General features: G+C 36.6%; 1 long non-coding RNA gene across 1 annotated transcript in view; it reads left to right on the top strand.

Annotated features, from left to right (window-relative positions):
* LOC120623014 (uncharacterized) overlaps positions 1-5774 on the top strand; it is a 153234-nt gene extending 147460 nt beyond the window's left edge. The window contains exon 3 of the long non-coding RNA XR_005658623.1: positions 5691-5774. This is a non-coding gene — a long non-coding RNA (uncharacterized LOC120623014). The remainder of the gene's footprint in view (positions 1-5690) is intronic.
* The last annotated feature ends 7339 nt before the right edge of the window (positions 5775-13113 follow it).

Genomic DNA, 13113 nt, shown 5'->3' with positions numbered 1-13113 from the left:
AAAACAACCAAAATACAACACAGGGCCCTACAGTGTTCTGACTCACTCTCGATATACATAGATATATCTCTACCTGTCTGCAAAAAATAAGGCTCAAGGTTGAAGTGCTAGTTAAAAGACCTACTTTGGGCCACGATGGTGGAAAGTTATTTGCTTTCTTGATGAGTTTACTTTCTAAGCCTCGTTTTAGTCAGTTGTCAGTCAGCCTCTCTCTTTTTATTCCCTCCCCTAATGCTCGATGAAACTGCTATGACATCTTAGGTTTTAAGAGAAACTTTTTTATATTTGTCTTATACTAAATACGGGTATTATCTTAGGATGAATAGCTATTTGGTGACATGGTTAGCCACACAGAACTCCTACCCTATCCAAAAAACCCCTTTGTGATGCCACCTAACTCATCATCAGTTTATTACTTTGGTTTAGAGTAATTGCCCCATGTTATTATTTGGACTTTATCCCCTGAAATACATCACCTTAGGAGTTACATAGACCTATGTCTGATTTTTAGCTATGCCACTCTGTGCAACAACCATTCCCAGTTGCTCAATATGTATCATTTATTAAGGCAGATATTAGGTGTATTATATCTGATAAGGCATTATTCCTGCCTTCAATGAGATTAATGTTTAGTAGGTTAAATTGAGAAATGAACTGTTACTATTATGTTTTATAAAGTCTAAGGTGACAATGCAAGGTGTTATGGAAATGTAGAGTTTGGGCATCTGCATCATATTGGATGGTGGGTTTTGGATGACTATCCAAAGAGCTATTATTTAAATTCGATTTTGCAAGATAAATTAAAAATCCTATAGAGAGAGTATGGGAAAAAAAACTTATTCTAGCTACACAGAATGTTGCTTCCTATTCAAAAGACCTCAAGCCTGTTTTCTAAGTTCCTTGGGCTTTAGTCACATGAGAAATAGAAAATATGACTCATATTATTTACTTAGATTTGAATGAATATAAAGTTTTGGGTTCTTTGGATGAAATCTGGTATTGAATAAAAAATGCTGTATGCCTTCTCTCCATTCTTTTTGCAACAGATTGTTTTTCATTATGCCTTACCGTTGATCATTGCTAACCCCTATAATATCTACTTTAGGCTCTTAAATCATATGCCAGTATATTTTCCCCAGGACAAGAGAGAATCACTTAAATTTAAGGAACTTTAACTGGGAATTAACTAAGAGTAATAGATGTAAGCTAAATGTCTATTACAACTTCATTGCTGAGCTTTGGAATTTAATATGCTAGAAAATTTCTCAAAGACATCAAATAGCCAACATTTTCAGAGACAAATTTATTTTTTACTTCTTTTGACATTCAGTGAAAGCTATGGCCTAGTACTTTCCTTAGATCATAATTTAGATGTCAATCTTTACTACTCTAAAATACTGGCCCTGGAGTTTTAGCTCTATTTAAGACCAGCTTCCAAATATAATAAAAAATAGCTATGAAATCAGAAACCTCTTAATAATTCTACTGGCTCATGGCAGGACCACTTGAAAAGTCACTCAGTATAGAAAAGAAATAAAATGTGCAAGGTTCAGAAGGCAATGCCAAAATGAAGTTGAAAGGGCTGGATATATTGTTTTATACCACTTCATCCTTAACCCTTAGTGACATTTCAATGAAAAGTTGTATTTGAAGCTCCAAATTATATTACATAGAATATTGCAACTAATTTACAGAATATTTCTCTTAAGAGAGTGACTGTCTATTGATTCGTAGCCATGACCTGGAACAGAGATGTGGCCACACAAGTGTGGTTAATTTGAAGTAACATGGCTCTTCCCACTTTGAATATTGAACTTAGGGGATGATCTATTTTCACCTCCCCATTTTATTCACAAAAAGTGCTGATATGGTACATCCATTAAGCCAGTACTGTGTCTGGCACTGTCCTGCCATTTTCAGAAGGCGATCACATTGTAAGTGGGGAGAAGATAAAAGCCGTGAGTTAGGACAAGTGAACACTGATCCAATCCCTCAGTTAGAGGCAGATACTAAATAGGAATGAATCAAAGTCCAGCACCTTTTTCCTTCACAATTAGATAATCTTACCACAGTTAAATAAGAAATGTCAGTTGTGGTGATATTAAATAACGGATGTGCATAACTTATGATATATTTTATAAGAAGTACACACTAATGAATTGACTGTATATAAAGGTGACTATTGGTCCTACATAGTTCTTAATTTGTTCATTAGCTTAAAATAATATGCATTGTTATTTCTCATGAAAAAATCTAAAATTTATATCAGAATTTCATGCTATCTTATATTTTACAAGAGCAGAGGAAATAATATGGATTTGGAATCAGAAAATTGCCTCAGCTTCTACTTGACTAATTTTAAATTTGTTCATTTTTCAATTTAAATTAGTGAGAAAAATACTAATTTATGTTAATTTAATCTTTAAAATGCATAGAGGAGAAATGCCTGTTTTCCAGGAATTTTGCTGCTATTGATGAGAAATAAAAATTAACAAAGTTGTTTTTTATATTTTGGCCATAATTATGACAATTAATTAATACATTATTCTGTGGTAAGTTCATAGCCTGAAAATCTACGGAGGCATGATAGTTTTTCCTTACACTAATTCCAGATAAAGAGATAAAAATCATGAGTTTTCTATGGATACTTTTTTTATGCCTAGACTATTACTAAAGCAATTATGGAGAGTTATATTGCCAGATACATGTGGGCAATTACTTCAAACATTCATGGCATACAATTATGGCAGATAAAACCGAGATTGAAAGGGCTTGGAATGAGATGGGGAGGATTCCGTGTGAAGTGTTTTTAAGTTTTTTAGAATAAACAAAAATAAAGCATTTATTTTTTTTTCTCTCTTACATTACTTTTGCATGCAAGACTTTTTTCAACAAAGTTATTGTGTGTCCCTATATTCAGATTACAGTTTGGTTGCTAAATTTTGAAAGGGGATTAGAGATAACATTTTAGGCTATACTAGTGTTGAGCAATAATAGAGATAGGATCCAAAGATAACGCAGTTTAACTAATGGATTATTATGTACTGAATATATACTTTTTAAAGAGAGAAAATAAAATCTGTAGCTATTAATACCTGCCAGTCTGAAGTTCCTACAAGATGGAAATCAAATTTGTGAACTATAAGTTGTTCATATCTTTGTTGAAAGATTATAAAGAGTTTATTAAATATGCAATTCTGTATACATTTTGATTAATTATGTGATGTACTTTCCAATAAAAACAAAGAATATTGAACACTTACAATAATATGTATTTCAGAAGTTTTTAGAGGATATGCACATACACATACACAATACCTTTTCTCAAAAATTCATTCAGAACACGAAGTATAAATATATGACATGTTAAATAACAATACTTAAATAATGCAGATATCACAAACTGTTATTGAATAGGCTGTAAAAATAAATGATATTTGATGTCACATAGAAGGATATCATCTGAACCCAGAAGAGAATTTTAATGTAAATTGCCTCTGACACACTATATAGATTTAAATATTTATAGGTTTCTTCTAACTGCAAACTTGTCCTCAGAGGTTTCTGGTGGATTATGACATTCTTTGTATTCTGTTAATCTGTTTATCTTTTCACTGAATTTTGGCTCTTCCAGGCCTGGGATTGTATCTTAATGACTCAATGTTTCAGATTCCTAGCCCTGTACTTGACATATAAAAGGCCTTATACAGATAATTTGAAAACTGAATGAATGACTGTGTCTCATGTGGGCAGAGAGAGTTGGATTATATCACAGCAATTACTAATTGCTTTTGTCTAAGAACATGTAAAGTATATCAAATAACGACAGAGGCCTGGGTAAAATGCTTGCTTTATAGTCCTCTCTCCAAAAAGAAATGAGAAGGGCATTGTCGATGAGAGCGATAACATGAAGAAGGCATGGCTCTGAAAAAAATGGTATAAGTGTTGTGGATATAAAAAGTTCTAGATAACATAGTTCCACTGACTTTATATGGTTAAACATGGAATATTCTGGAACCCCGGGATATCTCAGAATCTCAGTACAGATTGTAGAGAATCCTAACACGCTCAGCAGATCAGGATCTATGGGTGTTAATGGTTCCACTGTAGCATCAGAAAACAAACAGATCTCAAGCTCTCCATCATGAAACCGACAATTCTTGGATTTGAGACAAGTCTGTTGAAGCCTGTATCATTTTCAGGAGAGCCAAGGGCAGTCTAGTGTATTAAAAAGAGCATTAGAGTAAGAGTGAGGATGTTTGCTCTCTAGATTTGATTCATCATTTACCAAGCCGTGTGACTCAGTTTCCTTGCTTATGGAATGGGAGGTCGAGGGCTCCACTATTATGTTGAGATCACACATTGTTCTATGAGTCTGCGAATAAGGCGATTCTTGTGGTCGTGAGGAGGAGGGAAGTCAAGTCTATGAGGTGGATGTGTCTGTCTGTCTTCTTTCCCCTGGAGATGCTTTTATGTCATCAAACTGTAGACAGAAATAGCTGGTAAGTGAAAATATGGTAAACTGGTTAATAGCATTGATTATAAATAAAAAGAATCTGTGTTCTGGGCTCAAATACCATATTCACTCTTAGCAGACTTCTGTAAAGAGAAGATAGAAAAATATTCCTCTTAGGGCTGCCGGAGTTTTAAATGGGTACAAAATTTAAAGTGCCTTATCCCAGCAGGGGTAACCGTGAAGGATCTGACAGCACTGCGTAACATCTTCCCTGAGGTGACCACCCTTCTGTCATCCTGCATCTCCCTAACCATCTCCTAACTGTTTCTAGAATGAAAAAAAAAAAAATCTAATTTTAATTCTCTTAAAATATGTAAGAAAAATATTGCAAAGCATGTGGAGAAAGGACAGAAGAGTTATTTTCTTGCTAGAAGAGTTATATTAGGAACTCAGAAGATGGGATTGATTACTTGAAATTCAAATTTTTGGGATTCCCTCCTATGCTTTTGTCTATTAAGGAACCGTTCGAGGGAACAGACAGGGCAGAAAAAGATGACTTTCTGATGGTGTTAAGAAAGGAAACACACACACACACACACACACACACACACACACCCACACACACACACACACACACACACACACAAATCTTGAAGCTCAGACAAAAACTCTTGAGGTTATAACCATCCTTTTCTTTGTTATTACTAATAGAGAACTGCGAGTCTACCTCTTATGGTCTCTTTCTCCCACCTCTATTCAGAGTTGTTCTGATCACTTCTTCTACTTAATCAACCCCCACACTTTTTCCATTACAAATTAGAATCCAATTCAAACTCTGCCTCATACCCGAAAAGGCTTTGCCTCATATGCCTCTGGCTTCCTCGTGGTCCACTTTCCTCTTTACTTCCCCACTTTAGCCTCACTGATCTCCTAAGCTTTTCCTCTAATATTCTAATCCTCGTCTCGGGGAGCTTGTTGTGCCTCCAGCCTGGAAGATTTTTCTCAGAACTCTACTCGATAGAGTCCTGCTCATCATTCAAGTTGCAGCTCAAATGTCGTTCCGCTAAGATGCCTTCGTTGGCTCTTTTCTCTAAAGCACTCCTACGTTCCAGACATTTTCTATGTTCATGAAAGTGTTATATTTCGTTCGCAGCATTTTTCCATTTTCTGAAGATGATTAGGCCAATTGATTCCTTGGTTTCTTGACTAGTTTACCTTCTGTCTTTCCCATCAGGTAGCAAGCTCTATGAAGACAAGGGCTTTGTCTACTTTGTTCACTGCTATATTGGAGGTGTCTGGGACGTGCTTGGCACAGGTAAGTATTCAATTAATATTTACCAGATAAATACATGGATGGATGTTCATGTTAACATTGTCCTATCTTATCTCAGAGGTGAGTAACTCATTCCCTCTCAGCCTAACCTTAGGCTCACTTAGGTACAACTGGGAAACAGAAAATGAACTAGCCCCTTAAAAGTAGCTCTCTCCACCTTGCTGCAAAATAGCATTATTTGTGAAACTTTTGAAACACGGATGTCAGCATTCCATCAGTTAAATCAGAATCTCTGTGGATGGAGCTTGAGCCAAGATAAAAACAAACAGAATAAGTAAGCATAATAAATGCGACTAGATATTTTTATCATGCAGCTAGAGTTTTTTCATGCAACTAGATTTAAGGACTACTGTCCTACCTTAATTATACCGAAAAGAGCTGTAAAGTAATCTGCTCTTAAGAGTCCATGAAAGGATGTTTGGACATAAAGTTTTAAAGTTTGCAATAGGTATTACATGGGAATCTACAAAGAATAACAAACTGGAAAAGACACTATTCTTAACTAAAACAAGAGAGAAAAGGGAGTTCGAGATCCAGTCCCCTTGATACTAGATTGAACACTTCCAGGGCCCCGCCCTTCATTTTGCCGCACCCCTCATGCAACCTCTGGGTCTTCTGTAGCTGGCTGTTGTCCTGGGTCTGTGTGGTTCTGCTTCCATCTTTCTCTAAGAATCGCTGGAGGTTTCTTTACTAAGCGTTGGATGACAGTGCTTTGTGTGCTAACATATTTCAGACAGATAAACACTGATATGATTTGAATGGGAGTCGTGTGACATTGTTGAAGAGCCTAGATGTTTGAAGTGGCTTTCGCAGAGACTAATGAAAGAATAAAGTGCAATTGAATTTAAAAAGCCAATTTATGCTTAGATTGAAAGATATGCTTTTTTATCTCAGGTTCCCCCACAAAGTTCCTGAGCACGTAAATACTATTTTCCATGAATGTATACGTATGACTCTATATTGACTTTTGAAGACAGAATCAGTTACATTTACATATCAATCAATCCAGATGCAATTGCCCACTGTATTTACCATTTGGAACCCAAATTTTGCTGATGAGAATTCTGAAATGACAATTTATTAGAAAAGCATAACAATTTTAAATGATTTCCTCAAGAGAATCCTTCCACTATTAGTTATTGATAAAAATTGCCTCCTAACAGCTCCTCAAAAAAAGTTAGGAAGAAAAGAAATTAAAAATTACATAAAGTGGCAGAGAAAGATATATTGATGTAAGAGTAATGTGCTGGGCATCATAACCAAGGACATTTTTTAAATCTCTTATTAAAAAAGAAAGGCACTAATTTAACTTTGAATATCTATAAGAAAAATATCTATAAAGCAGAAAACTGCAAACAGGTATTGCCAGGTATGAAACCTCATCTCTTTTGTGACATGAAACTGTTTAGAGTCTGGCTTGCTTTGTGCCCCTGCTACGACTTTTCCCCAGTGGTTCTTCAACCATGCTACTTAAAAATTAGATAGATATGATTAATTTGTTTCTGCCCTGCTCTGAAAAGATACACTGCGTAGGGGCTTTGATCTGATCACACAGGGAGGTCTCCTTATGGTCCAGCCATACTGAGTTGAAATCAGAGCACAGGCTCGTATGATTATATGTGTCATTGTTAATTGAGCACTAATGTCAGTGTTCATTAGGAACAAAGGAAAATGTGGCATTGTAGCCAGGGCTTAATTTTCTCATTAACTGTATAACATCAAGTGGTATCTCAGATACACAGTGTAACTTCATAGTAAAAAGCGTATTGTATTTTCATGCGATTATGTTCTTTCAAAGGGCTGGAAAAAATACTAGAAATATATCAGGTATTATTAAGTAGCCATTTGAATGTATTAGTTTAGGATCATGCCTTTTGCAGGAAGGATCCCTGCAATAAACACAATTCAAATCATAGTTAGTGATCTGTACCTTTTCCTTGTACTGGTTATCATGAGATGGTTTTCTTGACATTTGAGACTTTTATGCATGTGAGTCTCCCCAACCTCAACTGACCCCCCCAAAGCTTTTGTTACAAATTACCAAGCTTGTTTCTTCTAACTGTATCTATCCCTGCCACTTACCCTCATCCTTAATACCAATGGCAGGGATGAGCTATAAACTGTTTTAAACCATTGCCTTGCAAGCATGTGATTTTGCAAATTTGAAGAAAGTATTCTTTCTGATGACAGCAGTGAGTGATACAGGCTCCTAAGTATAGGGATGTGTCTGGGCTATCAAGTGAAATCCATCTCCCCTGGAACAACTTAGGGCAGGATTGTGATGTGCTCTCGGTAAAATGCCTTTTTGTTGAATGATCTAGTTTGGGTTATAAAAATAAAAACAAGTATCACATCCACTTCTGCACTCAGCTTGAAGTCACAGCGACGGAATGAATAGGTTCCAGGGTAAAGAGTGGGAGATGGGAAGTGGGACTTAAATATCCATTGCTCTGGAGGGAAAACGATGTCAAGAAAAATTTTGTTTGTGAAGGGACATAAAACTGGATGACTTTAAAGATTGTCTTTGAATTCCCACGTACTAAAAATGGGAAAAGAAAGGCTTTCTTGCAACTCGGCTTGAGTCATGATTTGACGTAGACAATCTTTCTAACAGAACAAGTTTGGCTGGCTTAAAGTTTGGGGTGAGATTTAGGGGGTGAATGGGGTGAACAATGATAAGTCAGAAAAGGAGGTAGGAATGTAGAACGGCTGGATTTCTAAGCCTGCAGAAGGGTTTGTTAGGATTGCCTGCCTGCCCTCATCCTTAAAAGGAATGAGAGGAACGACACGTAGAAACACAGCAGGTGCTCTATAGATTACTAACATCTGGCCTGTCTGAAGTCATTGAAGAGACTAGATATCAAGTGAAGTCATTGGAATTAGAGGGGAGAAGGGAAAAGAAGGGGAGAAAAGGGGAGAGGAAAGAGGGAAGGAAAAAAATAGCCAAAGGTTTTCCAGTTTAACCTAAAATAGATTTGCTCGCTATGTGTATGTACTCTCCCAATATAGCTTAATATCTTCAACCTCACATGTTTTGGTGACACCATTTTGGCCACCATACATACTACACAGTGTGTTCAGACCACCAAATTACAGGGATCACTAGTCAATTCTGACTCTACGAGTTTACAGCTCAGAGGTGAGGCTGGGCTAGTCATCGGTGGGTATATGGATGCTATGTGATGACACCGGTTTGAGTGAGAGTGTTAGAGAGTGTAATGGAAAGGCGTTCTCCCCTTGAATGCTGTGAAAGGTGAACGCTTAAAGAATGTGTGTGTGTTTGGAGATGATCTGGAAAGGGGCCAGAGATGGAAAATGTGGAGATGGAGGAGAAAAACCAGAAAATGTACTCTACAGAAATTAGTAGTTGACTATATCTGAGACTAGTGAGAGGTTAAATTCATCAAGGACTGACAAATACTAACTTTATTTTATAATATAGTATCATAGCAAATTTCTTGTTTTGGAATCCTTACTTTCATCTCTGTAAAAAGAAGGATTGACTCTTTTCAACATGGGGATATTCATAAAAGTAAATAAAAATGTTGATCTTTAGTGTGGTTAACATAGTTTTACCATCGAATATCATTTCATCAATGTTCAAAGGTTTTTGAAATATGACATTGAGCTGGGATGTTTAAGTATGTGCCTTTTGAGTATTATGTCAACAACAACAACAATACTACGATAATTTTCATTATTTGCCGTATTTTGTTTGGCATAAAATTGATATTGAGAAAATTTTAACTTGCCGGGCTTTGTATATGTACCACTCGATGTGTGCGTAGAGGCTAGCGGGTGACAGTGAAGGATCTAGAGGTGAGCTGCCTGGTTTGGATCCTGACTCTACCAAACACCGATGTCACCTTGAGGTCTTCTCTAAAGAAGGGCAGAGAGAGGACGGTCTGGTGAAGCAGATAGGAAGGGAGCAAGAGATAAAGTACCTACTTCATAGAGCTTTTGTGAGGATTGAACATACTTGAAACTGTTCTTAACATATGGTAAGGACTCAATGTATGTTGGCTCTCATTATTATGATCGTTCAGTTAGTGTAAGAATTCTGTCAATAAATTCTCTATTTACATTCTCTAGAGACATAAACTGGGGCTCAGAGAGGAAAAGATACTCATGAAACTAGACTCTGTGTATGTATGATCCTAACAGGATAGTAATTGTAATCTCTTTGACTTCAAAATCCATGCTTCTCCCAACATATAGAAAGTTTCCAAACTCTGTTCTGAGGTGCCCTGTTAATCAGAGAATGGAGTCCTCTGTGTGTGGGATTCAGGAGGAGGCAGGTGGGAGAATTCACATATTCACTTATTTGAAGCTTCAGTTTTCTCTGTTATGTAAATTAGGTTTCTATGTAAGATTTCTTATAATAAGCCCTTGGCTAACAACAACAACAACGGTGTGGTTCTGGAAACACTCACAACAAGCTGTATACCCAAAGCCCTTTCCCATCTCCCACCACAAGAGGCCAGAGTTCAATTTGGCTATATTACAATCTATCAATGGGCTGTTGAATACTGTCAAGGTTCTCAGATTAAAAAGGAAATAAGACCTTATACAATTTCATACTCTCTGGGCTATTTTATGACTTCTCTTAAGGAAGAAGGCACCATGCAACTTTTAAGGTTTTGTATGTGCTATGCCTTAGTTCAGACCCTGTTGTCATAAACAAAGCAAAAACCTGTGAAAATTCAGCCAAACAGTGGATTCCCTTGATTTCTCCCTGATACCAATAAACCAGTCTGGAAACAATATTGAGTTGTTTTTACAAAGTTTCTGAGAAAAAAAAAAAAGTAGAATTAGGCTACATATATCCTTTAGTTCCAATCCCTATTCACAAGAAACAAGAAACTGTTATACAGATTAGTATGCGGCTCCTTTGTTCTTGTGAGCATAATATTCCTTTCACATTAAAACTTTTTGTGATATCTTTTATACACAAGGTCCCCTATTGCCCAATGATATAAGTCAGAAGGTTTAAGAGACTTTCTCCAAAAAGCAAAAGGCTAATATGTGAGAGACATGGCATTCAGAGCCAGATATTTCATATCGTAAGGCCATTGCTCAGAATTTCTGTACTGTTCAGACTCTCCTTTCCTGTACTCTCTCTTCTTTTCTTTGTGTGACATTGCACATAGTATTAACTGTCAGAATGTATGTGTAGGTTCACGCAATTTTCCCTGTATTTTAAGCCTCTCTCTCTCTAAATCCCAAGTATTGGTAATGCCTTAGGTGATATGAGAGGCACAAAATCTACAATGGGATATGCTATGCATGCCCAGCTCAGTGCAGCCACTTTGCTTGCATTAAGATTCTATATCCTTGTTAAAAACAAGCAAACAAACAAACAACAACAAAAACAGAATCTTAATGTGTATCTGTTACACCTTCCTCAAATTCTATAACCCACCAAAAGCACTTCAGGAAGACAGATGAGTAGAGAAGACATCCAATGATGAAGAAATAATGCAAATATTTGTAAAGCTTTGTTGAAATAGAAGAAAAAGTAGCAACCACATGGATGTCTAAGGAGGCTCTTCAGAGGAGGTTACATTTGATACAGGTCTTGAATTGTAGGCAAGTTTTTCCAGAAAAGAAGAAAAGGGAGAAAATTCCAAATGGGAGGAATAGCGTGTGCAAAGCCACGGAGGTATGTGTTAGTGTCTTATGCTGGGAAACATGAGATTCTGGAAGGAGAGCAGAGTGCACTTCTGGGAGATATGGCAGGAGATAAAACAGAAAACATAGCTTGGAATCAGATGTTGAGGAACCTTAGATATCAGGCTAAGATGTTTGTACTTTATTCTGTAGGCAGGAGATAACTGTCCTAGAGTTTTGAGCATGAGCCTGTCATGATTAGATTTATTTGAAAAGATACATTTTGTCTGTGTGGAGGGAAGACCAGAATCCAGAATGGAAAGAGACAAGAAGGAAGAGAAAAATGATCATGTTCTCCTCTTGAGAGCAAAATGACACATTTATTGGGTAAAATATTGATCTATCTCCTTGAGCCCCGTCTTGCAGCTCTCAACGCTACTCGTATCAGTTGAAATGTGAGTGCTGCTTCGAAAGTGAAAGGCTTTTAGCTAGCTTGTTATGTGTTTTAATGAAATAAAACCGAATTTATAAGAACAAACAACCTTTAAAGTTAAGCTGAAAATGCAAGCACTTTGGTGAGCCTGGTAGATAAATTCATAAGCAATGTACAGGAAACAAAAATATATCCAGAAGAGTTTCCCAAGCATGCTGCTCACACTTTAAGGATTGATCTGTGTGGGAGCCCTAATATAATTTAGCAGCAAGGCAAAGTTATCTACACAACACTGTGGATCAAGGCTTCTCCTGAATTAGTGGCCAAAAATGAGTTAGAGTGTCAAGAACAGACTTCACATTTATAAATTAGAGGACCCGCTGTAAATCATGCAACTTTGACTCTGAACTGGAAGAAAACTTTAAGGAATTCACATACCATAAAGAGTTCTGAGTATATTTTCACTGTGGACCAGCAAGAAGAGTTATGTGTGTTACCACTTCTCTGAACCTGATTGTCTGAATCCACTGTCTCCTGTCTCTTTAGACTTTGTGGGCACGAGACTTTATTAGCTTAGCTTTCTTCTCTCTTCTAGCATTTGTTTGTCTATTGCAGTGGAATTTTTGCTCTGCTCATCCGAAGTGTCACGGGCTTGTATTTGCTTTCACCCACAATCATTCAGTGGCATATTGGAAACTTTCTTTTGTCATATTTCATGTATAGCATGAATATCCACTTCCTTAGTGTTGACCCCTTTGGCTGTCTACTCCATTTGTTCCATCTTGTTTTAAGATCTTGACAATATGGCCTCATATCCATTCTCACATTTTCTAATGGCTTTGCCTTGCCATGAAGAAAAGTGATGACTTCCAAATGCAAGTCTGTTTAAAATTATTGAATGTCTTCTTATCACACATATAATAAACACAAAACTCCTTACCTCGGGCTTCCTTATCTTGCCTATATATCTCTCTGGTCTCATTTTATACTTTATTTCTTCTTCTCTGTGATCCAGTTACAGGGATCCTCCTTTTTTTATTTACCTTGCTAACTTCTGTTAATCTTTGTACATCTCGTCTCCTGTCTTAAATATTCTTTCCTTGCTTATTTGCCTAGGCAAATCTTATTCATCCTTTAGTTATCTGAAGAAATGTTTTGTTTTCTTTGTCACTAAATCTTTCTATAATTCTCCGCATAAACTATTCAAAATTTCCCTTTACAGATTATCCTGAACATATGTGCCTCTTCTTAGATGCAACTTGTGGTGATTTCTTGAAATTT

This window comes from Pteropus medius, unplaced genomic scaffold (assembly GCF_902729225.1).
Source record: "Pteropus medius unplaced genomic scaffold, Ma_sr-lr_union100, whole genome shotgun sequence".
NCBI lineage: Eukaryota > Metazoa > Chordata > Mammalia > Chiroptera > Pteropodidae > Pteropus > Pteropus medius.
The sequence above is the reverse complement of the archived record's forward strand: the minus strand, read 5'-3'. Positions and strand labels throughout refer to the sequence as shown.